The sequence below is a fragment of the Euleptes europaea genome, chromosome 20, assembly GCF_029931775.1.
Source record: "Euleptes europaea isolate rEulEur1 chromosome 20, rEulEur1.hap1, whole genome shotgun sequence".
Lineage (NCBI taxonomy): Eukaryota > Metazoa > Chordata > Lepidosauria > Squamata > Sphaerodactylidae > Euleptes > Euleptes europaea.
In genome coordinates this window covers 3,865,962-3,891,989 of record NC_079331.1, presented here as the reverse complement: position 1 = coordinate 3,891,989, position 26,028 = coordinate 3,865,962, and positions in this window count along the sequence as shown.

Here is a 26,028-nt window from a genome sequence, read left to right as displayed (position 1 = left end):
CTACAGGGAAAAGAAAAGGGCCAAAGCCCGCACGGAGAGGCCCGGTTGCCATTGGGACAGGGCATGTAAATCCTGGGCCTCTCTAAGCCGTGGCAAATCAACATCCCGTGATCTCTGGGGACTGGGAAAGCGGCAGGAACTTATTGCCACGGCGCCGCTGTTTGGTTTTCATCTTTTATGAACCAGCTTGCTATTGGGAGTCCTTTGATGCATCAGTCAAGAGAAAATTGGTTTTGCTGTGTGGTGTAGTGGTTAAGAGCAGTGGTTTGGAGCGGTGGACTCTGATCTGGAGAATCAAGCCGATTCCCCACTCCTCCACGTGAGCGGCGGAGGCTAATCTGGTGAACTGGATTTATTTCCCCACTCCTCCGCACGAAGCCAGTTGGGTGATCTTGGGCTAGTCACAGTTCTTTCTGAACTCTCTTAGCCCCGCCTATCTCACAGGGTGTCTGTTGTGGGGAGGGGAAGGGAAGGTGATTGTAAGCCGGTTTGAGTCTCCCTTAAGTGGTAGAGAAAGTCACCATATAAAAACCAACTACTCCTCCTCCTCCTCCTCCTCCTCCTCCTTCTTCTTCTTCTTCTCCTCCTCCTCACCAGGAGAGATGTCATCTTCCTCCGTCTTGATGTGCCCATATATACAATCACATCAGGATTAGTTTTTTGATCCACATTTTACTGATGCCCAATGGTGAGCCTGTATATTTTTAAAACATCACCGACAAGTCTTCATACAGCTTTATGTCACACCAAGAATGCTCTTTGCTGTTTTTTTATCAAGGTGCACAACATGCACCTCAGACACAAAGGGGAGGATGCACATGAAAAAGAGAAGAAGAAGGGTTGGTTTTTATACCCCACTTTTCTTTACCTTTAAGGAGTCTCAAAGCTGCTTACGATCACGTGCCTTCCCCTCCCCACAACAGACACCTTATGAGGTAGGTGGGGCCGAGAGAGTTTGGAGAGAACTGCGACTGGCCCAAGGTCACCCAGCTGGCTTCATGTGGAGGAGCGGGGAAACCAACCCAGTTCACCAGATTAGCGTCTGCCCCTCATGTGAACGGGTGGGGAATCAAACCCAGTTCTCCAGATTAGAGTCTGCCGCTCTTAACCACTACACCGCGCTGGCTCTCACTGCACCCAACAAACCTCCACCAAGCCATGCTCTCTTGCCTTCCTGAATGGAGTCCCACGCTCCTCTATTGGCCCAGGTAATTCTCCTCCAAACCTCACTGTCTCCTCCGTTTGTCCTTCCATTGCTTGGAATGCTCCGGCAGACATAAAGGAATGGCGTCAAAGTCCCGCTGTGGACTTCCCCCATTCCCCTTCCTCTGCAGCTTGAGAGGAGAGGAGAGGCCCACAAGTTAATTAAAAAGACATCTCTGCTTGTAAAAGGAGATCGAAGACATTACGCATGAGGACACAGCAAAGCCCAGGCTTGGGAAAAGGTATTTTATCTCATTAACATTCATCCGAGGCGCATCCTCATTCCATTTTAATGCTCTCTGTGTGCCGAGAGTGACAAAGGGACGGCAGCCAAGGAGTCATTCTAGAAGAGGCCTGTAGGCTCTGCCCACCCGACCCGTGAAGCTACACTTGGGAGTGGTGCTAACATAGCAGCCCGGTTGATTTCCACCACTGTGGGAGCTTCGAGCTATAGGGAGCTTGCTTTTTAAGGGAGTCCGAGGGAACAAAACCCTAGAGAACCATGGGGTGACCGATGAACACATGAAGCTGCCTTCTACTGAATCAGACCCTCGGTCCATCAAAAGTCAGTATTGTCTACTCAGACTGGCAGCGGTTCTCCAGGGTCTCGGGCAGAGGTCTTTCGCATCACCTACCTGCCTAGTCCCTTTAACTGGAGATGCCGGGCATTGAACCTGGGGCCTTCTGCACGTCGAGCAGATGCGCTACCACTGAGCCACAGCCCCTCCCCAGATGTTGCAAACAGATCACCCTCCCGTCTGAGAGTAGTTACTTTGCTAACATTTTCATCCCAAACTCTGCTCCCAAGGAGAATCCACAGCTTTCAGATCCAGTGACCGGTGTGCCTGAAAATACATGAGTGGGAAGAGGCGGGGGGGAAACAGTTGAAAGAATCTTGTATGTTTAGCCCACTGCTGGTACTAAAATGCCAAGTTCTTCTGGGCAGACAGCCCTGGCTTGGGATCAGAGCCTGGCGACTAAACACCAGCGAGGGTCCTTGGCCACCTATCCCCATCGCCCTCCTCTCTGGAGGAAGCCCTCAATCTTTCCACCACCGCCCTGATGGCCAACGGCTCCCAATCCGCTTTGCGCCAACGTCTTCCTCTCCCACTGATTGCGGCTGGCGGGTTATCGTGGCCCCACTCGGGGAACAGGCGGCGGTGGGAATCCTGAATGAAGCACTGATTGCAATCATGGCGACAGCGAAGTCGAACGGCGATTGGAGAGGTCCTGAATTCTCCCCAACTGACCCCGTTCCCGGAGAGAGGGCACTTCCTGCTCCCAACACACCTCAAGGAAGGATGGGAAGGAGGCATCAGGTGAGCACAGACAGGTATTTCGTTGTTACTGCTGTTGCAGGTGAATTGGGCGTCCTCCTTCCCATGGACCACGTTCACATGTTCACCCGGGAAGAGCGGATCAATCAGCTGCTTGTGCGCATGTTGAAATCTATTGAACAAGAAGAGTTGGGTTTTATATGCCGACTTCCTCTGCTACTTAAGGAAGAATCAAACCGGCTTACAACCACCTTCCCTTCCCCCTAACAGACATTCTGTGATGTAGGTGAGGCTCAGAGAGCTCTAAGAGAACTGCGACTAGCCCAAGGTCACCCAGCTGGCTTCAGATGTAGGAGTGGGGAAACCAATCCAGTTCACCAGATTAGCCTCCGCCGCTCACGTGGAGGAGTGGGGAATCAAACCCGGTTCTCCAGATCAGACCCCACCGCTCCAAATCACCGCTCTGAACCACTACACCACGCTGGCTCTCCTAGTTAGCCACTGGGTGAAAGAAGATGCTCAGCTAGATGGACCACTGGTCTGATCCAGCAGGGCTCTTCTTACATCCTTCTCGTAACGCCCTTTTTAGATGCGTTAGGCTGAGAGACAATGACTTGGCCGATGGTCATCCGGTAAGCTCCGTAGCCAAGTGGAAAGGTGAGCCCAAGAACAGCCAGCCCCACACCTTAACCGCTACACCAACCTGCCATTTACAGACTCATGTGAATAAGCTTCTCTTCAAGTGCAACTGAGAAACTACGCTTCTTTTTGAAACTCTGCCATGTCATCCAGCACCTTTTTTTGCTCCCTTTTAGACGATTCTAATCCTAGAGTTAGGAGCCCCGTGGCGCAGAGTGGTAAACTGCAGTACTGCAGTCCAATCTCCTCACAACCTGAGTTTGATCCTGACGGAAGTCAGTTTCAGGTAGCCAGCTGGAGGTCGACTCAGCCTTCCATCCTTCCGAGGGTGGTAAAATGAGTACCAAGCTTGCTGGGGGTAAAAGAGAAGATGACTGGGGAAGGCACTGGCAAACCACCCCGTAAACTAAAGTCTGCCTAGTAAACGTCGAGATGTGACATCACCCCCATGGGTCAGGAATGACCCGGTGCTTGCACAGGAGACCTTTACCTTTTACTATAATCCTGGAATGGGTTGTCCGGTTCAGGCTTGGGCGATTTGCTTTTTTAGTGGGGGGGGGGGGAATAACATTGAATAGACTGACCAACGCTGGTTAGCACTTGGATGGGAAACCACCAAGGAAGTCCAGGGTTGCTTTGCAGAGGCAGGCTATGGCAAACCCCCTCTGTTCATCTCTTGCCCTGACCTGGATGGCCCAGGATGGCCCGATCTCATTGGATCTCTGAAGCTAAGCAGGGTTAGCCCTGGTTAGTACTTGTCTGGGAAACCACCACGGAAATCCAGGGTCACTACACAGAGGCAGGCAATGGCAAACCACCTCTGAATATCTCTTGCCTTGAAACCCCTATGGGGTGACCTTGATGAATATCTCTTGCCTTGATGACATACGCGGATTCTTATATTGTCAAAGCAAAAGGTGATGCTCTGCAAACTAATTTCAAAATAAATTAAACCTAATCATTACTCCTGGATTGATTTAGTTCTTGGGACAACAAGAAGTCGTTGTTGTTTTTTTACAGAAAAGAGGGGGACAGTACACTGAATTTTCACGGGCCTTTATCAGTCCTTTTGTGAATGGCAAATGCTTTTCTTCAGCCCTTCGATGGGCTGCCTCAGGACACATTTGCCCACTGCCCCGGTGGTGCTGGGGAACACAGGCAGGACAATGCTGCGGCAGTCGTCTTGTTTGTGGGGCTTCCTAGAGGCCCCTGGTTGGCCACTGTGTGAACAGACTGCTGGACTTGATGGACCTTGGTCTTATCCAATATGGCCTTTTGTATGTTCTTGTGTGCATGCCTATTGTATTAGGTACTGTGGAACACAGGCAGGAGAATGCTGCTGCAGTCGCCTTGTTTGTGGGCTTCCTAGAGGCCCCTGGTTGGCCACTGTGTGAACAGACTGCTGGACTTGATGGTCCTGGGTCTGATCCAGCAGGGCCTGTCTTATGTTCTTATGCATAGTAGTTATGATGCATCCCTATTCTCTCCAGGATCAGAGGAGCATGCCTAGTGTATGAGGTGCTGTGGAGCACAGGCAGGATAAATGCTGCTGCAGTCAAAGTCTTGTTTGGGGGCTTCCTAAAAGCACCTGGTTGGCCACTGTGTGAACAGACTGCTGGACTAGATGGGCCTTGCTCTGATCCAGATGGGCTTTTCTTACGTTCTTATGATGGCCAGGGCAGGTGAATTGATCTCTGTAGTCTGGAGTTCAGTTGTGATTCCAGGAGATCTCCAGGCCCCACCTGGAGGCTGGCAACCCTAGGAGATTCCTGGATGCCCTTCTGACCTCCTTGCAGAAAGATGGCCTTAGCGACCAGGTTCCAGCACCGCAGAAGCCAGCAGCCTCCTCCCGGCGTCGGAAGCTTTGCCGTTGGCGTGCGCTCCGATCAAAGCCTCGGTGCTTGTCAGTCGAGTGCCCGGCCCCTTCGGCTTCTGTAATCGCTTTGCAAATGAAATGTTCCTTAAAGCGAGGAGGAGAACAATGCGCCAGAAATCATTTCTGCGCAAATAAACAACAACAAAGCCCAGCCTTTTAATCAACCCCCGTGTCAACCGCAGGGCCCCCGCCCGAGTCCTCCTGCTTTTCTCGGTGGCTGGAAAGAAATTGCATCCAACTCCGGTACATGACAAATGAAGGCGAGAGCTGCTTGTTAAATCAGCGCGGGTGGAAGGAGCTACAAAAAAGGGAACTGTGCCGGCATTTGCCAACGCTTCATTAAAGTGGCAGCTCCTTGTTCATTTGGCACCTTTCACGCCCCCTCCGGAGGAAACAGAGGCCGCGGAAAACAAGGGCTAAGTTTCTGGAGGAAAGAGAAGAAACCGGGTCGGGTATAAATGGAGAGCTTGTTTGAATTCTGTTTCTCAGCCAATGCCACGTGGGGGGAAAAACTGTACCAGGGTGCCCGAGAAGTCCTCAGGGCCACCAGCTAGATATCTGGAAGGGCTGTGGCTGGGTGGTTGAGCATCTGCTTTGCATGCAGAAAGTCCCACATTCCATCCCCAGTGTTTCCAGTTAAAATAAAGATGCGAAAGACCTCTTCCTGAGAATCTGGAGGTGTTGTCACTCACAGTAGACATACTGACCTTGATGGACCAAGGGGAGGAGCTGTGGCTCAGTGGTAGAGCCTCTGCTTGGCATGCAGAAGGTCCCAGGTTCAATCCCCGCCATCTCCAGTTAAAGGGATGAGGCAAGGAGGTGATGTGAAAGACCTCTGCCCTAGACCCTGGAGAGTTGCTGCCGGTCTGAGTAGACAATACTGACTTTGATGGACTAAGGGTCTGATTCAGTACAAGGCAGCTTCATGTGTGACAGTAGCCAAGTCTAATTTCTAGAGGGGAGGGGCTGTGGCTCAGTGGCAGAGGATCTGCTTGGCATGCAGAAGGTCCCAGATTCAATCCCCGGCATCTCCGGTTAAAGGGAATAGGCAAGTAGGTGATGTGAAAGACCCCTGCCTGAGGCCTTGGAGAGCCGCTGCCGGTCTGAGTAGACAATACTGACTTTGCAAAGGAACCTCCTGGCATTTTCCCCCAAAAGGGGAAGGAAACAAACCCACGAACAATGAAATTATACAGTGTGATAAAAAGGAAAAAAAAAACAGCCCTTTTGTGCCGGTTCTTTGGGAGGTGTGAATAAATCGCAGGTAAGCTGCTGCCAGGGGAAGAGGCTCTTTCCACAAAAAGCTGTGTATCATTAACAGCGGGGATGGAGCAGGCAGCCTGAAGTGTTGGGAAAAGAGATCTTTTGTCAAAGCCTGCTGAAAGGTTCCTGGTAATGGAAATTAGAGGCTGTGTGCTAACAGCCTGGGTTCGGTTGCTGCTTCAAAGCCCTCTGGCTCAGGGCATCCTCAGATATCCATTTCACTGTCCTTCCGCTAGCAAAAGAACACATGAACACATGAAGCTGACTTCTACTGAACCAGACCCTTGGGCCATCAAAGTCAGTATTTTCTACTCAGACCAGCAGCGGCTCTCCGAGATCTCAGGCAGAGAGGTCTTTCGCATCACCTACTCGCCTGGTCCCTTGAACTGGAGATGCCGGGGATTGAACCTGCCACCTTCTGCATGCCAAGCAGATGCTCTACCACTCAGCCACAGCCCCTCTCCATAAAGAAAAAGAAACGTGTCTCCAGGTGGGGCCCACAGTTCTCCTGGAATCACAGCTGATTGGTTCCTCTGGAGAAAATGGCAGCTTTGGCAGGAGGACGGTGTGGTATTATATCCCAGCGTGGTGTAGTGGTTAAGAGCGGTGGTTTGGAGCGGTGGGCTCTGATCTGAAGAACCGGGTTTGATTCACCACCGCTCCACATGAGTGGTGGAGGCTAATCTGGTGAACTGGATAGGTTTCTCCACTCCTCCACATGAAGCCAGCTGGGTGACTTTGGGCTAGTCACGCTCTCTCAGCTCCACCTACCTCACAGGGTGTTTGTTGTGGAGAGGGGAAGGGAAAGTGATTGTAAGCCGGTTTGATTCTCCCTTAAATGGTAGAGAAAGTCGGCATATAAAAACCAACTCCTACTCCTACTCCTCCTTCTTCTTCTTCTCCTCCTCCTCCTCCTCCTCCTCCTCCTTCTCCTTCTCCTCCTCCTCCTCCTCCTCCTCCTCCACTTAAGGAAGAAATGAATCAAACCAGCTAACAATCACCTTCCCCGCCCCACAACAGATACCTTGTGAGGTAGATGGGGCTGAGAGAGCTGTAAGGGAGCTGTGACTGGCCCAAGCTCACTCAGCTGGCTTCAAGGGGAGGAGTGGGGAAACCAACGTGGTTCTCCAGATTACAGTCTACCACTCATTTGGGGGAGTGGGGAATCAAACCTGGTTCTCCAGATTAGAGTCCACCGCTCTTAACCACTATGCTATGCTGGAGAAATCAAACCAGTTTATAATCACCTTCCCTCCTCCTCCTCCTCCTCCTCCTCCTCCTCCTCCTCCTCCTCCTCCTCCTTCTTTTCTTCTTCTTCTTCTTCCCTGCTGAGCTCCCTCCCTAAGGTCCTAGCTTTCTCACATAAAGCACATAGTTGAAAGGAGGATGAGAACATAAACCTATAACCCGTCGGCTACAAGCGGTCAACAAATAAGGGGTATTAAATACATGGGAGGTGAACATAAAGTTTAACCAGTTTTAGATTTTGGTTTGTCAAATAAAGGAATGTGCAAAAGTGTTTGCCCTGACCTGGATGGTCAAAGCTATCTCACACTGGTCAGATCTCAGAAGCTAAGCATGGTTAGACCTGGTTAGTACTTGGATGGGAGACCACCAAGGAAGTCCAGGGTTGCGATGCTAAGGCAGGCCGTGACAAATCACCTTTGTTTGTCTCCCCTGACTTGGATGGCCCCGATAAGCCTGATCTCATCAGATCTCAGAAGCTAAACAGGGTCAGCCCTGGTCAATATTTGGATGGGAGACCACCGAGGACGTCCAAGGTTGCTCCAGGCCATGTCGAACCACCTCTGACCGTCTCTCGCCTTGAAATCCCTACGAGGGTCACCGTAAGTCAGCCGCGACTCGATGGCGCTTTCCACCACCATAAAAGCGCTCTCCGGGTTACGGTGCTTATGAACTTGGCTCTCTAAAACAAATATTAAAACGTGTACGGCTCTGCTCAGAAGATCAGAACTGGAAGGATTAAGATGCTAAAGCAAATTCAAAATGACGACCAGGCACCAAGGCATCGTGTAATTGGCTCTTTAACTGGGCCTTAATAAACAGATTGGTTCCCGGGTACCTTTGAGGATTTCTAGTTTCTTTAAGCAGAACCATCCAAGTTATGTTTAGATTGGGAAAAAAATTCTGGACATGAAATCTCAGCAGAGATGTAGCGATTATTTTCAGGTCTGAGAAACTATTATTATGCCGGTTGGTGTTTAACGTGTCTAGGACATTTTTCTTCCTGCTATTTTTTTTTTTTTTAATATACAGGAATTGGTCTTGGATTTGGCAAACGGTGGAAGATCCACTTAATGTAACCGTGACCTTTCAAAAAATCAGTATAAGCTAATCTCTGCAAGCCGCTGTATCCAGTACAGAATTAACACGGAGTCCTGCCAAGTGCCAGCAAAACCTTTCAGAGAGAGGGCAGAAGAGAAGGGTAGATTTGATTTCTTCATTTTGAAGTGGAGACGAGACTCCATTGTTCACGGATTCCATCAATATCTTTCATCAGGGAAAGCAATAAGCCCCTGACGCAGAGAAACCAGAAGCCTCCGAGACCAGGAAGGAAGAGAGAATCGTCCATGCTGGCCTTGCAAATATCTAGGGCTGTCAGCCTCCAGGTACTAGCTGGAGATCTCCTGCTATTACAACTGATCCCCAGCCGAAAGAGATCAGTTCACCAGGAGAAAATGGCAGCTTTGGCAATTGGACTCTATGGCATTGAAGTCCCTCTCCCCAAACCCTGCCCTCCTCAGGCTCCGCCCCAAAAACCTCCTGCTGGTGGTGAAGAGAAGAAGAGTTGGTTTTTATATGCCGACTTTCTCTACCACTTAAGGGAGAATCAAACCGGCTTACAATCACCTTCCCTTCCCCTCCCCACAAAAGACACCCTGTGAGGTAGGTGGGGCTGAGAGAACCGTGACTGGCCCAAGGTCACCCAGCTGGCTTCATATGTAGGAGTGGGGAAACCAATCCAGTTCACTAGATTAGCCTCCACCGCTCATGTGGAGGAGTGGGGAATCAAACCCGGTTCTCCAGATCAGACTCCATCTCTCTGAACCACTACACCATGCTGGCTCTCACCTGGCAACCATACAAATCTCGAACGCTGCATTTAAAATAAAAAAGAGAGATAGTGGCTTATTTAATCCACTCCCCTGGGGGGGAATTTAAATAGTTCAGGGAATGCTGTGTACTCAATGAGGATGGTGACCCCCCATCAAAAACACAGTTCTTTAAGAAGAGTTGTTTTTTAATATCCCGCTTTTCTCTACCGAAAGGAGTCTCAAAGCTGCTTACAACCACCTTCCCTTTTCTCCCCCTCCCCCTACAACAGGCACCTTGTGAGGCCGGTGGGGCTGGGAGAGTTCTGAGAGAACTGTGACTAGCCCAAGGTCACCCAGAAGGCTTCATGTGGAGGAGTGGGGAATTGAATCCAGTTCTCCAGATTAGAGCCCGCCGCTCTTAAGGACAATCTAGTCTTTTCAGTACAACCAACACAGACGTGGCGCTAACTCCCTCGCAATGACTAGGATCCACACAACAGCATTTGAAATCAACAAAGGGAAAGCTGTGTGATAGGATTTCTTACAGCGCTGAGATTTATTACAGGAGGCATGTGTTAAATCTTACATTCCGGAGTCGCACAATAATAGGCGTGAAGTTTTAGCTCGGCTGAGCATGTCAAAGAACCATTATCTGTACAGTATTAGGAGCAGCTTTAAATCTGCAATACGATCTTCCCCGAATAAGTATATGCTGGGAAAAACACCCTGATGTCGTAGAAGCTCGTCTTCCTTTGTAAACCTATTGGAATCAATGGCATTACTTCAACTTGCTCAGCACAGGATGTACACCAGTTTACATAAGAGAAACAAATCCTTTGCTGTTTTCAGAAGGTAGCTGTGTTGGCCTGCAGTAGAACAGCTAGATTTGAGTCCAGGAGCACCTTAGAGATCGACAAATCACTAAATAAATAAATAAATGAATGAATAAATAAGTATCTTGTCCTGATCATGCAAAGTGATGGTATCACTTTACGCTGCTCAGGTTAGACCTCACCTAGAATATTGTGTTCAGTTTTGGGCGCCACAATTTTAAAAGGATGTAGGCAAGCTGGAACGTGTCCAGAGGAGGGCAACAAAGATGGTGAGGGGGTCTGGAGACCAAGTCCTATGAGGAAAGGTCAAAGGAACTGGGTATGTTTAGCATGGAGAGGAAAAGACTGAGAGGGGATATGATAACCATTTTCAAGTACTTGAAGCGCTGTAATGTACAGTATGGTGCCGAGTTGTTTTCTGTTGCCCCAGAAGGTCGGACGAGAACCAACAAGTTGAAATTAAATCAAAAGAGTTTACATCTAGATATTAGGAAGAACCATCAGAGCAGTTCCTCAGTGGAACAGGCTTCCTCGGGAGGTGGTAAGCTCTCCTTCCCTGGAGGCTTTTAAGCAGGGGCCAGATGGCCAGGTGTCAGCAATGATGATTCTATGACCGTAGGCATATGATGAGAGGAAGGGCATCTTGGCCATCTTCTGGGCATGGAGTAGGGGGTCACTGGGTGTGTGGGGGAGGAAGTAGTTTGGAATTTCCTGCATTGTGCAGGGGGGTGGACTAGATGACCCTGGTGGTCCCTTCCAACTCTATGGTTCTATTCTATGATTCTAAGATTTCTGGGGTATACATTTTTGAGAATCAAGGCTCCAATCAGGTATCTGACAAAAGGAGCTTTAACTCTTGAAAGCTTATACCCCAAAAATCTTGTTGGTCTCTAAGGAGCTACTAGACTCGAATCCAGTTGATCCATTGCTGCGTGGATGTTAGCATGTTCACACTAGATGGGGTTAGTTGACATGGTTTTTCCCCTTTTAAAATAAATGTCACAGCTGAAATGCTGTAAAAAGTGGTGTGGAGGCAGGTGAATAATTAATCGTACCTCTTAATGAATCCAGTAGTTAATAACATCTCACAGAGTGGCGGTTTATAGATGTCCCTGTTGGGGTACAACATGCCAGGCGAAGAAGGAAGCTTGGAAGAGCCTCAGGGAAATCATTCCCGTCTCCTGCCAACTGAGAGGGAATCCGAGTTGCAATTTTTCTATCATCCAGCTGCTTCTGACACCTGGGTGTCAAATCAATATTAGCACGTCAACGGCACGAAAAATGGTCCTATTACCGCTTGCAAAAATATTTATATTACCTCCTGCTCTCAGAGGCATTGGCTGTTAATTGAACACAAAGGGTAGCATTTGCCCGGGGCCTGCCGAACCCGGTAAGGAATCAACTGGTGACATTACGATTCAGTTGGGCAAGGACACCCCCATAAAATGGGGGCCAAACTGGTGGGAAAGAGGGACGTGGAAGACACGGGAGGAGCCTGGAGATGTCAGCAAACACTGATCCAGCTCCATCACGCTTCTCCAACTTGCCATTGGATGCTACACCTTCAAGGTACCAGGTTGCAATTAATTACATTCTGATTCTCCCTTGCTGTGCTTTAAGTGGCTGGCGTGTAGGGGAAGGGCTGTGGCTCAGTGGAAGAGCCTCTGCTTGGCATGCAGAAGGTCCCAAATTCAATCCACGGCATCTCCAGTTAAAAGGACCAGGCAAGTAGGTGATGGGAAAGACCTCTGCCGGAGACCCTGGAGAGCAGCTGCTGGTCTGAGTAGACAATGCTGAGCCAGCATTGCTGAGTCAGCTGGATTTACGTATAAGCTAAACAAGCTATAGCTTAGGGCCCCACTCTCTTGGGGGGCCCCAAACAATTTAAAGGAAAAAAACTGGATGTACAGTTCCAAAATATAAGATAAAAAACAAATAAAATAAAACCTACATACAGCAAATGGCTTTAGATACCTATTAGGTCCATAAATTACCATATAACATATATTCAACACAAAAAAACAGCGACAATTTGTTGTTGACAAAGGACAGCTGGACATATAAAGAGCCCCATTACCTTCAATAGCTTAGGGCCTCATCAAACCTAAATCCGGCCCTGATGCTGACTTTGATGGACCAAGAGTCTGATTCAGTATAAGGCAGCCTCATGTATTATGTGGGAGGGATCATAGCTCAGTGGTAGAGCACCTGCTTAGCATGCAGAAGGTCCCAGGTTCAATCCCCAGCATCTTCAGTTAAAAGGACCGGGCAGTAGGTGATGTGAAAGACCTCTGCCTGAGACCCTGGAGAGCCGCTGCCAGTCTGAGTAGACAAGACTGACTTTGATGGTCCAGTGGTCTGATAGATTATAAGGCAGTTTCATATGTGTTTGCCAGTACTGGAATACTGAATGCATCTGCTCAGCTTCAGAAACAAGTCCGTGTACTTAGTAACTCCAAAACCTGGAAAGAGAAGCAAGAGGTTTTTGAAAACAAGCATCCATACTGCTGACAGCAAACCCCTTGGGTTGTCCAGACATTAGGCATGATCTTTGCAAGGGAGGAGAGGCCAAGCCGCTTGGCAAGTCAGCCCAATGTTGAGGCTTTTGGATAGCTTGCCAATTGGAGATGATTCTTTGTTAGCCTTTGATGGCTGTTGGCTAGTAGACGTGTCCCTGATGATCTGACGGTTCTGGGATGAAGCAAAGATGTGTCCAGTCAGAATTAAAAAAGAACCAGAGCAGAATCTAGCAGACTATGGGTGGCACATGGTAGAAGCTGGAAGTTGCAGACTTCTCATACCCCTGTGCCACTTATTTTACATTAAGAACATAAAAAAACATAAGAAAAGCCCTGCTGGATTAGACGCAGGCCCATCAAGTCCAGCAGTCTGTTCGCACAGTGGCCAACCAGGTGCCTCTAGGAAGCCCACAAAGAAGACGGCTGCAGCAGCACCATCCTGCCTGTGTTCAACAGCACCTAATACAAGAGGCATGATCTTGTAGAGTATAGATATGATCTTGGAGAGAATAGATATGCATCATGACTAGTAGCCATTTTGACTAGTAGCCATGGATAGCCCTCTCCTCCATGAACAGGTCCACTCTCCTCTTAAAGCCTTCCAAGTTGGCAGCCATCACCACATCCTGGGGCAGGGAGTTCCACCATTTAACTATGGGTTGTGTGAAGAAATACTTCCTTTTATCTGTTCTGAATCTCTCACCCTCCAGCTTCAGCAGGTGACACCGCGTTCTGGTCTTATGAGAGAGGGAGGCAAGCATCTCCCTGTCCACACCCTGCATAATTTTATAGACCTCTATCATGTCTCCCCTTAACCGTTTTCCAGGCTAAACAGCCCTAAGTGCTTTAACCGCTCCTCATTTCCATTGCTTGGCAATCCGAGTCTCTTCCAGCTCTAAGACACGACAGCAACACATGTGGGGAGGAGACGGGGAAAGAGATTTGCTCATATGTATCCTATGTATCGAACCGAAAGGATCTCCCGTTAAGACGGCAGCTTGGCCTGCTGTGAGCTGTTTAAGCATTACAGCATATTTTAAGCCCCCTCTAGCTAACCCCTCGCAGGCCAGAACCTACAGGAGGATTGAAAAGAAAGTCAGGATTAATAAAAAAGGAAAACGCCCGCCCACTGACGCAAAGAGGTTTTAAAAGGAGGCTTAATTAGGCGGTGTGCTGCCGGGGATAAGTCAGCCTCCATAATGGGAGTTGGGAAAGGGGGGAACCCCTTCCTGCCTCTTCTCTCTGTGGGGTTCCCTTCTCTGGAGGAACTTTTCATGCAGACAACGTGTGACTCGAAACTGGAACTCTGGGGAAACAGAGTTTTTGCCGCAATCCCAGTTCCTGGCTTTCCGTTGTCGATTGCACTGCTGTGCTATAAGCACTGTTTTTAATCCCTGGAGGAACCCTGTGCAGAAATTTCATCTGCCACGCTCTAAGGAAATGGAGTGTTTTATTTGGTAGGAGAGTTTTACCACTTTGCAAGCGGCGAGGCAAACTCTGCAGGAATCTTTGCATCCTGTCTGACTAAGGAGAGCCACCGGTAGAGATTTTTTGAGGGGTGCCCGTTGTTGGTTGGCTAGAAGGGAAGACTGGGTGTGCATCGCTTACTGTTCCTCTACCTTGCAAGTCCAGAATCAAAGAATCTGGAAGAGAATTTGGTACCTGAAGGCTTGGGATGATCCTAATAGAGCAATCCTAGGCAGACTTGTTTCAGTCTTGGCCCACTTCAATCACAGCTGCCAGTGGGGTAGTTTGGAATTTCCTGCATTGTGCAGGGGGTTGGACTAGATGACCCTGGTGGTCCCTTCCAGCTCTATGATTCTATGATTCCCTAATCTGAACTTGGAGAATAATGAAGACACAGAAAAGGAATTGAAATATATTACAGAACAAAAATTACTCAAATGAACTGTCTGTGCCCACCCCTAGTGTTTAGCCATGATAGCTAAAATGGACCCTCCACGTTCAGGGGCAGCATACCTCTGAGTACCAGAGGGATAGTCCTATGCCATATCTACGAGCTTTCAGAAGTATATGGCAGGCCACCGTTGGAAACATCATGTTGGAAAAGATGAACCATCTGATCTACCAAGTCGAGCTTTATGTTCATAGCTTGGGATGTGCTGGGCTTTGTGCAACCTGCATCTTACGCCGACTCTCTTCAGGGATTCACAGTGCCCGTGCCGGCTGGTCCCTTCCGCCTTTCAAAACTTGTAAACAAAAGATGTTTTCTTAGACGAGCCACAGGTCTCCAGTGTGCTCTCCTTCAAAAGGAACGGATCCTGGAAAGACTGCCTTGAGTTTCCCACCTATGAGGGAACAAGAGAGAGAGAAGAAAATCCTCTCTACCTGTTTCAGAAGCTTTGCATGCATTATTCTAAGGCCGGGGAAAGCACTGGAATAAAAGGCATCACGGGCGCGAACCTCCCTCCCCAAATCTCATTATTGCAAGGAGTCTGACACGAGCATGTGCAAATTTGAGAATCCACCCTTTTTAAAAAATCTTTTCGAGAGTTGAGAGCATGAACACGGAGCGGTGTGGTTTCAACCGCAGCTCCCTTGAGCTCGATCACTCAGCAATATGATAATATAGCGGGCGAGGCCAAAAAAAAAATTGTGACAAGACCCTGGAGAATTCAGCCTGAGCTCTCTGTGTAATATTCCCTGTTATCTGTACCCTGGGGCCTTGTTAGACCTCCTGCCAGCCAGCTGGGGGGAGAGGAGGCTTCAGCCGAAGGAGGGGGGCCAACCGGGGGTGTCCATCTGCCCCAAGAGCGGCGGGAGGGCTCAGGTGACGATGCCCCGGCTTCTCTCGCTTTTATGCAAGCAGACCTCCTCAGGTGTAACTTGTGCGGCAGCTGCCGACGAGGACGGGAAGCCGTGAAGCGTGCCGCCAAGAGACGTCGTCCTGCCAAAGCCCTTCCCCGAGAACTCCCCTGACACCTGTGTTGTCAGACTGCAATCAGCATCAATCCCTGTGCGGATGACAAACATGTCCCTTCTTCGATTGCAGGTGTTGTGGAAAACAGGGCAATGTCTGCTGATTTAAAACAGGGGTCGCAAGACAGTTGACAGCGCCAGGCATCTCATAGAATCGTAGAGTTGGAAGGGATCCCCAGGGTCATCTAGTCCAACCCCCTGCACAATGCAGGAATTTCACAATGACCTCCCCCCCACACCCCCAGTGACCCCCTACTCCATGCCCAGAAGATGGCCAAGGTGCCCTCCCTCTCATGAACTGCCTAAGGTCATAGAATCAGCATTGCTGACAGATGGCCATCTAGCCTCTGCTCATTTCTGTACCGTCATCCCCGTCACGGTCAAAAATGAGATTGCAAGTTCCTTGGGTGCAGATCCTTCCAACAACCATGCAGGCCTGGTTTTGAGGCAGGAGCATTCAGAAAGTAACTCTGACAGTGATGTGAAATTTGAAAGATGTTTAATCTCACAATGCATCTGGTTGTGTCCGCATTCAGCGACTTGTATGCTGAAGATGAACAGGATATTTTAAAAAGGCATCCTTATGTTATCCCAAAAGGAAACTTGAAACAGAAATGGGATGTGGCTCAGTGGCAGATCATCTGCTTGGCATGCAGAAGGCCCCAGGTTCAATCCCCGGCAGCATCTCCAGTTAAAGGAACTAGGCAAGTAGGTGATGTGAAAGACCTCTGCTTGAGACCCTGGGGAGCCGCTGCAGGTCTGAGTAGACAGTGCTGACTTCGATGGATCAAGGGTCTGGTTCAGTATCAGGCAGCTTCATGTGTTCAAATATCCAGATTAGCTGGGAGTTATTTTATGGCTCTTGGGACTAACTCTCTTCCCCAAGAGGCCCGGATGGCGCCCTACAAACCTTGCGGCACAGGCTGAATCCATGTTGATTTTAGAAGGCCTCCGGATCTGACGGAATGACGGGGTGGCGGATTTTTTTACGTGCTACTTTAAAAACAAAAATCCCCACCATGTTTGTTCTGTTGAGATTCAGTATGATCGATAGCTTTAATCTTCGGTGGCTAGCCGCTTACAGGGTCGATGAAGACGGAAAGGTGGCCCTCCCAAATGCGCCCAATAAATAAATGACGTTTCTCACACAAACACGGACCTAGCTTGGGAGCAGAGATCTTTAAACACGGTTTCTTCCTTTATTGCTGAGCCCCTCGGCTATTATATTTCAGTAATAGTGCCTCTTCTTTGCCTTTTTCTTTTTTGCTGTTGTTGTTCATAATGTTTAGCTGTCCCTTTTTCTACGATCCAATTAATTGAACAAACACAGCAGAAGTATCAGGGCGCTTTCTATATTGTGGCTTTCATCAATGCGGTTTTAATGACACTTACAGAGTTACTGTCAGGCAGTTCTTTTACAAGGCTGGAGCGAAATAATCACAGGGTCTATTACATTTTAAAAAAAAATCCATGTTGTTATATCTCTCCGAACTCATGTCTCTGGTAAGTAAAATTGAGGACATTTATGATGCCTTTTTCCAGGAAGTGAGAACACGAGCCCTCCTGGTTCAGAAATGCTAAGAGAAAATATGCTTAGGTCTGCTTGCAATATGTTTGCTGTGAGCAACTTCCTGAAACTTACACATCAGGAACACCCATGAAATTTTCCCTGGAAGCTTTATTTTTAAATTAACAATCACAAATGCATTAGAAATATAGGGCTTCTTCTCCTTCTAGAGCAGGGGTCTGGGGGGAGGGCATCTTGGCCATCTTCTGGGTATGGATGGAGTAGGGGTCACTGGGGCGGTGTGTGGGGGAGGTGGTTGTGAATTTTCTGCATTGGGCAGGGGGGTTGGACTAGACGACCCTGGTGTTCCCTCCCCTGGTGGTCCCTCCGCCTGAGACCCTGGAGAGCTGCTGCCGGTCTGAGCAGACAATACTGACTTTGATGGACCAGGGGAGAGGTCTGATTCAGTACAAGGCAGCTTCATGTGTTCATGTACACATAAATATGAAGCAGCCTTATACGAATACGAAAGCCTATGTACTGAATCAGACCATCAGTCTATCAAAGAAGATATTGACTATTTTGACTGGCAGCGGCTCTCTAGGGTTTCACGCCGAGGTCTTTCACACCACCTGTATGATGCCGGGGATTTAACCTGGGACCTTTCTGCATGCAAAGCAGATGCTCTAGCACTTAGCCACGGCCCCTCCCCAAAGATCCTGATGGAATAGCACCCAAGCATTCTCAGCCTGAACCACTGCCAGTCGATACTGAGCCAGTGTGGTGTAGTGGTTAAGAGCGGTGGTTTGGAGCAGTGGAGTCTGATCTGGAGAACCGGGTTTGATTCCCCACTCCTCCACAGGAGTGGCGGAGGCTCATCTAGTGAACTGGATTTGTTTCCCCGCTCCTCCATGTGAACCCAGCTGGGTGACCTTGAGCAAGTTACAGCTCTGTTGGAGCTCTCTCAGCCCCACCTACCTCACAGGGTGTCTGTTGTGGGGAGGGGGAGGGAAGGTGATTGTAAGCCGGTTTGATTCTCCCTTAAGTGGTGGAGAAAGTCGGCATATAAAAACCAACTCTTCTTCTTCTCCTTCTCCTTCTTCTTCTTCTTCTTCTTCCTTCTTCCTTTTTTCTTCTAACTGGGTCAATGGTGTGATTTGTTATAAGGTAGTGTCATATGTCTATATAATTTTAATAGGGAAGGATTGTGGCTCTTCTTACATATGGGGGATTTGCACTGCCCTGACTCCCTGTCCTACGCTTTTGGTAAAATGTCACCCCCTTTTATTCACAAGGCAAACTGAACATTTCCTTTTCAAGGGCAGCTACATGCCAATTATGGAGGCCCATCTGACGCTGTGCTCCGTAGTAAAGACCTGATTACCCCTGTTTGGCTCTGTTGACTGTCCCAGGAGATGGTTTAGCCGCATTTCCAAGCAGGAATCTGTTAGCCTTTCTGACACTGCAGGTGAATGACTCAAGGCCTGCATTCGCGGTACGCCTCATTACTAGGAAGCATCATCCTGGCCAGCATCAGTAACAAAGCCTAATGATTGCATTAGGCAGGGATACAGATAAGGAGCAGAGTCCCTTGCTCATGAAAAGAGGCAGAAGGCGAGTTAACGCACATTTTGCAAGCGCTTGCAAATGCCATTTGAGCACTGCTGAGCATTGGAAAGGGATGCTCAGAAAAATGCTAGCCGCTTTAGTGCTTGCCTATCTCTATTCAGCTCTAGATTTAAAGAAGAAGAAGAAGAAGAAGAAAAAGAAGAAGAAGAGTTGGTTTTTATATGCCAACTTTCTCTACCACTTAAGGGAGACTCAAACCGACTTACAATCGCCTTCCCTTCCCTTCCCCACAACAGACACCCTATGAGGTAGGCAGAGCTGAGAGAGCTCTTAATAGAACTGTGACTAGCCCAAGGTCACCCAGCTGGCTTCCTGTGTAAGAGTGGGGGAAAACAAATCCAGTTCACCAGATTAGCCTCCACTGCACATGTGGAGGAGTGGGGAATCAAACTCATGTGAGGAGTGGGGCATTGAAGTCCCTCCCCAAACCCCACCCTCTTCAGGCTCCCCAACACCCCCCCACCGGTGGTGAAGAGGGACCTGGCACCCCTAGAGCAAAGAGACTTTATGCACACCTGCTCATTGTGCTTAGGTTATGCAGGCCACAGAAGTCTGCTTTTCCTGCTGGAGAATTTGGCTTGCATGGATTCCAAATTCAATTGTTTTGGCCTTAGTTGGGCAGGCCTCGATTCGCGATCACCTGTGGCCACTTATGCACGGGAGGTTTTGCCTTGCATTTGCTGCTCTCTAGGTGCACGTTTTCCCCATCGGAGTTCTCAAAACTCTGCATGGGGACTTATTTTTGAGTTTTGAGAATTCGGACGGGGGGAAATGTGCATCTAGAGAGGGGCAAACCCAAGGCAAATCCTCCCATGCAGAAATGGCCTGTGTCTTTAACTCCCCTGCTTCATTTATTTATTTCTCTGCCTATGCAAGTGATTTTTTTTAACTTAGCTCTGCAGCTCCCTCTGGAGGTCTGAAGCGGCACTGCCGAACACCAGAGGTTCCTGAGATGCACGTTAATTGATAAGGGGCGGTGGGGTAGGGGTGGTGGTGGAGAGAAGCCCTAAGTAATGGTTTTTTGCAATACTCCGAAAAGGCAGCTCTTTCATAAATGAACTCCCTGGCAGCCTGAGCTGAAAGCACAATGTTAAGAGCGTGAGTCAGCGGGACGCCGGTTAACAGACCGACCGGGAACGCTGGCTCTTCATTGCACACGACGGCTGCATCTGTGCGCAGCTGCTGAGCCCTGAATCATTGTCACTGGGAAAGCTGCTGCATGGCTTTCACAAATATATATATATATCTGGAAGGCAAAATGCAATTAATCCTGGAGTTGGGGGAGAATCGGTTTCGGCAAAGGTGATGCTTGAAAACCGAAGTCGCAATGTTCACAATGTCCTCCGGTTGAGCAACCCGTTTGATTACATTGATGATCAGTTTCCAGTTAAGAACATAAGAAGAGCCCTGCTGGATCAGACCCAGGCCCATCGAGTCCAGCATTCTCTTCACACAATGGCCCAACCAGCTGCCTCTAGGGAACCCGTGAGCAGGAAGACTGCAACAGCATCCTCCCTAGGGTCGCCAACCTCCAGGTGGTGGCTGGAGATCTCCTGCTATTACAACTGATCTCCAGATGGTAGACATCAGTTCCCCTGGATAAAATGGCCACTTTGGCAATTGGACTCTATGGCATTGAAGTCCTTCCCCTTCCCAAACCCCGCCCTCCTCAGGCTTCCCCCAAAAAACCTCCCGCCGGTGGCGAAGAAGGGCCTGGCAACCCTAATCCTCCCACCCATGCTCCCCAGGAGGAGGAGGAGGAGGAAGAGGAGGAGGAAGAGGAAAAGGAAGAAGAAGAAGAAGAAGAAGAAGAAGAAGAAGAAGAAGAAGAAGAAGAGCTGGTTTTCTTATGCTGACTTTCTCTACCACTTAAGGAAGAATCAAACTGGCTTACAATTGCCCACAGGCACAAAAAGGTTGGGCGAACTCTTGTTCTAACCACTACAGAAGGAGGAGGAGGAAGAGGAGGAGGAGAAGAAGAAGAAGAGTTGGTTTTTATATGCTGACTTTCTTTACCACTTAAGGGAGACTCAAACCAGCTTACAATCGCCTTCCCTTCCCCTCCCCACAACAGACACCCTGTGAGGTAGGTGGGGCTGAGTCAGAGAGAGCTGTGACCAGCCCAAGGTCACCCAGCTGGCTTTGTGTGGAGGAGCGGGGAAACCATGCAGGTGAGAGAGAGAGAGACCCAAGCTTCAAGGCAGAGTGGTGATTATGAGCCTGACTTTCGTAGAACACAGTCCAATGCTCTAACCACTACACCACATGTGCTCTTGAAATCCAACATTGCTCCTAGAACAATAGCACCAGCTCTTTAACATATCAATGCCACTCTGCCAATACGATTGGCTCATTCAGAACCCCAGGATACAGGGAGGGAGTTGGGTGGGGAAGTACCTGATCACCCTGTAATACAGCTCTGCCGTCAAACCCGAGACCTTGACAGGCCGCAGGCATCTCGACGTTATTTACTGTTGACCTCCGAAGTTCCTCTCCGGTCTCCTCTGCATTCCTGTTTAAAGAGCATTAACCCCGGGCGATTAATTAAGTCACATTCATGTGCCGGAACAGACTGATATTGGACTCAAGGCGGCTGTCCCTACGAAGTCAAAGTCACTGAGCTTCCGAAGACACTCCCCTGAGTGGCACCAAAATAATCACGGAGACCTTCAGCCTCTGGGTAATCGTTCATGTCACAGGGATTTTGTTCTCCGGAAGCCTCCAGTGAGTATCTCAATAGTTGTCAGGTTCTTCTCTGGAGTAAAAAGAAAAAAAAAGGCAGGAAGCAAGACCGGCGATCCTTTGCGGAGAGCTCAGAGACGAGCCTGAGGTCACCCAGCTGGCTTCATGTGTGTAGGAGTGGAGAAACCAACCCAGCTCTCCAGGTTAGCCTCCGCCGCTCATGTGGAGGAGTGGGGAATCGAACCTGGTTCTCCAGATCAGAGCCCGCTGCTCTTAACCACTACACCGTGCTGGCTCTCTACGCCAATAAATTGGGAGGCAGTGTGGCTGTTAAAGCATTGGAGTTATTAAATGTTTGTTACGGCAGATGCTTGTTGACGTCTTCGAGCTGCCTCATTCTGCTGCACCCGTCCTAGTTTCTGGCCAGTCTTCAAAGGCACATCGAAGGTGTTTGCAATGTTACATTTTATTTCATTAATAGACTTCTTCCTATCAGAGGCCACAAAACATGTATCAGGAGACATTCCTTCGACACCCAATGATATCTCCCCCGCGTGGTTCGAACTCTTGGCTGCCGAGCTCCGTACAGGCCTCCAAATTGATCTGGAGAAATGAACCCAGAACAGAATGAAACTGTCTGAGATGGAAAGACGGACAAGGAGGGGGGGAACAGTTGCAGATAACCAGCAGGCTGGGAGAGGAAGCAGAATTCCTCCAGCGATTGATTCTTGGAAACTATTGACTCAGCGAGAAGAGACGGCCAGCTCGAAAGATTTTTTCTCTCTCTGCGACAAGCAGAAAGGAAGAGTAAAATAAGGCAAGTGGTTCTCAGAGGCAAGCTCTGCTTCCTTTCCATGTTAAAATTACCCAGTCCCTGCAGATATTGGTCAGCTCTAAGGGGTATCCTTGTATTAAGGGAGTATTTTTGCACCGCAGTCTTCTTTGCATCTCCTTAAGTTGGCATTCCAGATTGGGTTGCCAGGTCCCTCTTTGCCACCAGCAGGAGGTTTTGGGGTCAGAGCCTGAGGAGGGCAGGGTTTGGGAGGGGAGGGACTTCAATGCCATAGTACAATTGCCAAAGCGGCCATTTCCTCCAGGTGAACCGATCTCTATTGGATGGAGGTCAGTTGTAATAGCAACTGCAATAGCTAGTACCTGGAGGTTGGCAACCCTACTGCTTCGGCTGTTCATGTGACCACTGAATAGGGTAGGCAGAAGCCTGCTTTTCTTGTTAGCCGGGACTGCCTGCCACCCTCAATGGAATGAGAGATTTCTTCTTAATTGGAAGAATCCTCTCTAACCTCGTTACCAGGCCCAAGGGTCTCCGCATGTCTTTTGGTGTCTCTGCATTATTAGCATCACAGATGCGCAAATTGGATTAAAAGCAAGTTTATTTTTAGTTCAGAGGCATACTTAACACCCCCTTAAATAAACAGAAGCTCCCTTAATAAGGAGAAATTTCCTCAAGCTGCCGTCCAGGGTGCAAAGGCACCAATGCCTTCTAAGGACTTTGCTGTGTTCACCGTCATGACGGGGGGTGGGTGGGGGTGGAGGAGATTTTTAAAAAGAAAACTAGAATTGCTTGATAATTGTAACAGTAGAGGGTCTCCAGGGTCTCAGGCAGAGGTCTTTCCCATCACCTACCTGCCTAGTCCCTTTAACTGGAGATGCCGGGGATTGAACTTGGGACCTTCTGCATGCCACGCAGACGCTCTATCACCGAGCCACAGCCCTTCTTACTGAGCCACAGTACCTTCAGAGGAACTGGTTGGCCACTGAGTGAGACAAGATGCTGGACTTTATGGACCACTGGTCTGATCCAGCAGCAGCAGAAGAAGAGTTGGTTTTCATATGCCGACTTTCTCTCCCACTTAAGGGAGAATCAAACCGGCTGACAATCACCTTCCCTTCCCCTCCCCACAACAGACACCCTGTGAGGGAGGTGGGGCTGAGAGAGCTGTGACTCGCCCAAGGTCACCCAGCTGGCCTTATGTGTAGAAGTGGGGAAACCAACCCGGTTCACCAGATTAGCCTCCACCGCTCCTGTGGAGGAGTGGGGAATCAAACGCGGTTCTCCAGATCAGACTCCACCGCTCCAAACCACCGCTCTTAACCACTATACCACAGGGCTTTTCTGATGTTCTTATGAAGGCTTCAGCTTCTATGCCCTGTTGTTGGACCTCCAGAGGAACTGGCCAGCCACTGTATGAGACCAGGTGCTGGACTCGATGGACCACTGGTCTGATCCAGCAGGGCTCTTCTGATGTTCTTAAAGCCATGAGCCAGCTGTTCTGCAGGAAATCCCGAGCCGTGGGCGTCTAAGGGACTAACACATCGCCCGGAGGGAAATCGATCAAAAGACCCGTGCGTCCACCTGGCTATTTCGGCGGTGGGCTGCCGCTCCCTGCAGCTCCCTGGCTTTTGATGCCGATCTTCCTTTTATGCAAACTGATGCCTGTCAGATGTGATAGTTCAATTTCCATCAGCGAGACAAGGAAGGACAGCGTCTCTGGCAATCACATTAATTTGCTTGCTCAAAGGCCTGCGGTTTCATCCCCTCATAGTTGGTTCGGGTGGGGGGGGCTTCATGTGCATTGATAAGGACCCAAAAAAAGATGGGATTGTGTTGTTGGGCAACAAAGGACTCTTAGAAGGCGGGCGAGTGAGAGAGTGAGTGCGTGAGCACACATTGGGGGAGAGATGCTGTCTGCGCCAGATCGGTTTGCAAAGTGCATCCTGCCTACGGGGAATGATGATTACCAAGAAACATCACGCTGAAATGAAAAGGCAACTGGAGCGCCGACGGAGAAGCACGCTGGAAGCAAAAGTCCTTGGCAATAAGCTAATTACAGCCGAGGAAACTACTTTTTTTGTGTCTGCCAGCAGGCGGCGCTCTTGCCCGCTGTGGCTTGAGGGGCAACGGAGAATTATGCGCGCTCTCTACCTGAGCCGAGGACGATTTCACTTTATATTTCATTATATCCAGGCCTCCTATGTTTATACGGGCTTAAATTATGCATAGCGTGGAGAAAGAGAACTCTTTTCTGTCTCACGTGAAGACATGAAGCTGCCTTCTATTGAATCAGACCCCCCCTTGGTCCATCAAAGTCAGTATTGTCTGCTCAGACCGGCAGCGGCTCTCCAGGGTCTCAGGCAGATGGTCTTTCACATCATCTACTTGCCTGGTCCCTTTAACTGGAGAGGCCAGGGATTGAACCTGGGACCTTCTGCATGCCAAGCAGGTGCTCTACCACTGAGCCACTGCACCACTGCCCCTCTCCATGGCTCTCCAGGGTCTCAGGCGGAGGTCTATCACATCACCTACTTGCCTAGACCCTTTAACTGGAGATGCCGGCGATTGAACCTGGGACCTTCTGCATGCCAAGCAGGTGCTCTACCACTGAGGCACGGTCCCTCTCCATGGCTTTCCGAGGTCTCAGGCGGAGGTCTTTCCCATCACCTGCTTGCCTAGTCCCTTTAACTGGAGATGCCGGGGATTGAACCTGGGACCTTCTGCATGCCAAGCAGAGGTTCTGCCGCTGAGCCACGGCCCCTCTCCATGGCTCTCCAGGGTCTCAGGCAGAGGACTTTCCCATCACCTACCTGCCTAGTCCCTTTAACTAGAGGTGCCGGGGATTGAACCTGGGACCTTCCGCATGCCAACCAAGTGCTCTACCACTGAGCCACAGCCCCTCCCCAAATCTTTTGCCATACACGATCTTCAAAAGGCCCGGATGCACGTTTTTCTAAGACGGGAAGCGGAGATACTAATGATGCGGACCTCAGCGTCCAGTACCATTGACGCTGGAGAAGAGCAGCATCAATCTTTGAGATGTTCAGTGCCGGGAAAACTGTCCTTATTTCACGGGAGTTGGGAAGCAACGGTGATGTTCCCCTTTTGTGCGCTCATTGCTGCGGTGAGCTTTTCGCTCCAACGAGCGCCGGCTGATTTCCATCTATCTTCCCGACTATGCTGGAGGGGGGGGGCTCTCTTTCATCTCAGCCCCCTCAAACGAGCCGGCGACCCCTTTGCCTCTCTGCCAAGCAGCTTCTGGCCTGTTGGCAGACTCTCGTCGGTGGCGAAGATGCCTCTGATGCCACCGTTCCCTTCTCTAATGAACCGGCGGAGACGTTGACCTGGCTTTCTGCAGGTAGCCTTATTAGCGATGCAGAGCCAGAGGTCGCCTTAATAGGGTAACTAATAAGGATTCTCCCAGCTCAGCACAAGGTGGGATCGGATGCCGCTGAGATGCACAAGCAGCGGCCGCTGGATGCCCTTGGAAGGGAGAAGCGGTGACCGCCAGGGCGCTTTGCGCATCTCAGCAAGGGGGCCGAGGGCATCGTCATTCACCCCACACCTGGGAGAGAGCCGAACGTCCGAGTCCAGCTCAGAAGATGCCATTTCTTTGCCCTAGCTTAGCCAGGCTTTTGGCTGGCCTCCCGACTGGCCGAGGAGTGGGTTTTTCAGCTACGAGGCTATGGAAAAGGGAGACTGTTGTTAGAAAACTGGCAAATGTGTAGGGTGGCCAACCTACTGGGAGTAGCTGGAGGCCTCCTGCTATGACAACTGATCTCCAGCTGACAGAGGTCAGTTCCCCTGGAGA